This window comes from Antechinus flavipes, chromosome 4 (genome assembly GCF_016432865.1).
Source record: "Antechinus flavipes isolate AdamAnt ecotype Samford, QLD, Australia chromosome 4, AdamAnt_v2, whole genome shotgun sequence".
NCBI classification, from domain to species: domain Eukaryota; kingdom Metazoa; phylum Chordata; class Mammalia; order Dasyuromorphia; family Dasyuridae; genus Antechinus; species Antechinus flavipes.
The window spans coordinates 470,986,265-470,989,860 of record NC_067401.1 but is presented as its reverse complement, the minus strand read 5'-3'; the positions used below and the strand labels follow the sequence as shown (position 1 = coordinate 470,989,860).

At 38.0% G+C, this 3,596-nt stretch overlaps 1 pseudogene; it reads left to right on the top strand.

Annotated features, from left to right (window-relative positions):
• The first annotated feature begins 336 nt into the window (after positions 1-336).
• LOC127560542 (ubiquitin-conjugating enzyme E2 variant 1-like) lies at positions 337-2,458 on the top strand (annotated as a pseudogene).
• Positions 2,459-3,596: the final 1,138 nt, after the last annotated feature.

Sequence of the window (3,596 nt, the reverse complement as noted above, 5' to 3'; positions counted from 1 at the left end):
TATTCAACATGTAAAGGATTGCTTACCATCTGGGGAGGGGGTGGAGGGAGGGAGGGGAAAAATTGGAACAGAAGTGAATGCAAGGGATAAATGCTGTAAAAAATTACCCTGGCATGGGTTCTGTCAAAAAGTTATTAAAAAAAACAAAACAAAACAAAACTTTTGTCTTGTGGGCCTTTAAATAAAGAAACTTCATAGCCCTGGGTGAGAGGGATAAATGTCCTCAGCTGCTGCCTCTGGTCTGTGGGCTGTAGTTTGAGGATGCCTGCACATAAAGACTATTGCAGGACTTCAAGAACTTGGGGGGAATCATTGGATTCCCTGAAATGTGAAGCAATGGACAATAGAATTGGTCTTGGACTATCTCTTGGCTGCTGAAGAAGGCGTATATGTGACTGTTGTTTACATACTCTCCTAGGACTTCTGGAAATCTTCTACAACACGATGTTGATTTATATTATACTGCTACTTGCGTGTACAATTCATGTTTGTTATGCCACATCGAGCCTTCATTGACTGTGGGGAGAGTCATCACTAATAACCTCTGCGTTTATTACTATGTGCTTGTGTAATACCTCCCATGCTGATGGGTTTGTGCATAGCCGTTTCTAATAAGACCCTTCAGCTCAGAAACCTGCTAGCAAACCCCACTTCCCTTTGGTGCTTTTCATCTCCCTGAGATGTTCAGCAAGGGTGTAATCACCTTCTTTTCGGTGCTTTCACCCCCTTTCCTGAGAAATTGGGGAGGGTGTGACCACCTGTGTTCTAAAACAAAAGAAAGCAGGAGATTGTAATGGGCTGAAGCTCTTGAAGCACTCGTTGCACTGAGGTCCCAAGCATGAGGCTAATTGGCAATTGGCCAATACTCTATTAATATATGCTTGGAGAAAGAATGGCCCTGTTCACTCTGTGCATGTTTGATGTGTTGTATAGGCGATTGCGTAGAGGATTTGGTGGGTGGAGTGTGAGAGCCAGAGGCACTGCTGGCCGGATTCATGTTGCCCATTTTCCCACCACTGCAAAGAATAAAGATCAAGGATTTTCCCTTATTCTGACTTCCTGACTGACTGATTTTAAAATATGCAGTCATCACATTTAACTATACTCTTGTTGGTGGAGGTAGGGAGATAAAAGGGGAGGGGAAAAAAGAATAAAATAAAGTGTACAGCAAATAAAAGAATGGCCTACAAAGAAGCAAAGATGAATTCTTGTGAATATATTTTTTTTCTTTTCTATCCTTTCTTGAACTGGTATGTTATATTTTGAATCTTCTCTGATGTTCTTATTGGGTACTTGACAATTTTCTGTTTTGTTTTCCTTTTCTGTTTTTTTTTTTAAATAAAATACATTTTTAAAAATGTATGTGGGGGAAGAAGGGGCGGATTCTAAGCAGCAGTGACTATGGGCTCTGGAGTAAAAGTCCCTCAATTTCCGACTGTTGGAAGAATTTGAAGGTCGTCCGAAAGGAGTAAGTAATGGGACAGTTAGCTGGGATCTTGAAACTGAAGATATGAGACTTACAAGATGTACAGGAATGATTATTGAGCCTCCAAAAACAATTTATGAAAATCAAATATACAGCTTAAAAATAGTGTGGACCTAAATATCCAGAAACCCTCCACCTCCATTTTGAAAAATTTGTAACAAAAACTAATATAACTGGAGTAAATACTTCTAATGAAGTGGTGGACCCAAGAGCCATATCCATGCTAGCAAAATGGCAGAATTCATATAGCATCAAAGTGGTTCTGCAAGATCATAGAGGTCTAATGATGTCTAAAGGAAATCTGAAGCTTCCTCAGCCACCTGAAGGACAATGTTACAGAAATTAATAAAAAAAAAATCTTCCTCCTTTATTCAGTTTTAAGCTGTCTTCATTTTCCACAGTAGTAAATTTTCTAGATGTATCTTGTAGACCTCAAGGTACTGGAAAGGATGTTCCCATTCAAAGGCAATTCATCTTAAAATACCATAAATGATACTAACTTTTAATTTGAAATAAAAGTTGTGCTATAACAAAAAAATGTATGTAGGGCAGATGGAACGAATTGGAAGCTGGGGATATTTAAATCTCTGTGCTGCCATGGACAAAATAGTTTCTTGGTACCTATTGTGATGGTAGTAAACGTCTAGAAATCTAGAACATCAACATAAAAGATGGTTTTTGAAGCTAGGAAAAACTGGCCCTTGTAAAGGGCTGAAACTGAATTAGGTGCACCTCAATCGAACAACCAAGCACTTAAAGCTAATTACCTATTGGACAAGAACTCTTAGCATATTTAGAATTTCTCTTCTCACAGCTAATGCTAGCTTAATGCTTGGGATTAAGAGAATTGTAGGAGGGATTAGGGAGTGGAAGCCAGAGTCACTTTGGAAGTGGATGAAGAGAAGAGAGATCATGGAGAACTTGTGGCAGTTTTGACCATTCTCCCCCTAAAGATCAAAATTTACCCTGACTCAGACCGATTTTGAGGCCTCCAGAGAGCTTAACAGGGCTCTGCCTTTGACTTATGAGTCTTAGGGCCAGATTGAGTTCTTTCTTTCCTTCTATAAAAGGAATATGTACTTGGTGCTCTTGAAGGTTACTTTCAGCTCTATTCACATTGGAGATGAGGTGAATTCAGACACGAATCAAAGCTCCTTCAACAATACACTAGTGTAAGCATTTATTTTCCCTGGTATGAAGTTCAAGTTAAGGCAATTTGAGATATTTAGTTCAATTCCCTATATTTAAGTTGAGAAACTTGAGGGGATAAGTAATTTGCTCAAGCTTATGGAGGTATAACGAGTATGGAGATTTGGATTTGAACTTGATGTCAGTGAAAAATGTGCTTTTCATTGAGCCTGACTGCTTCTCCTTTTTACAGAAGAAGGAATTTAAGGTACAGAAAAGTGCCTTATCCTGGTTCCTTTCCTATAAAGTGCCTTGTTAACTTGTTAACAAATAAGTACTTGACTATATTTTTAAAATGTTTCCCAGTCTCATCCTTTTCTATCTTTCTAAGCTTACAGCTTTTTTACCCTTCACATGTTAAGAACCAAATAAACAAGCCGCCATTCTTTTCCCTTCTTATGATGGCTCCATCTCATGTAGCTTTCACAATAACTCGTGTCCAAACTGTTCTACTTTTGTAGAATCCCTAATTTCCTTCATAACATTCAAATCATCTTCTGATGGAAATCTGCAGTTCCCTCTGCTCTCCATAGTGCCTACTCCAAGACTGAGATGCCATAAGTTCTGAAGTTCATTTATCTAAATTGTATGCAATCACAATCATAAAAACATAAACCCCTTTTTTTTCTTCTGTAGCTTCATCACTTAGCTTAGTGCCTGATACAGAAATTAATGGTTCTTTGATTCATGTTCTCTTCCATTTAGCAGTTTAAAAAGGCAGGGTTTTTTTTTTTTTGTTTTTGTTTTGTTTTTAGTTTGTCTATCATCACAATCATAAATGATTAAGCAAATCTAGGATGAGGAAGATTTCTAAGGATACTTTTCATTTATTACTCTTGCTGTCCATTGGTGTCTGTTTAGGAAGGGGACTGATGGAGTTTTTCCATCTAATCTCATTGTGAATATTTAGTTGGCTTTTTAG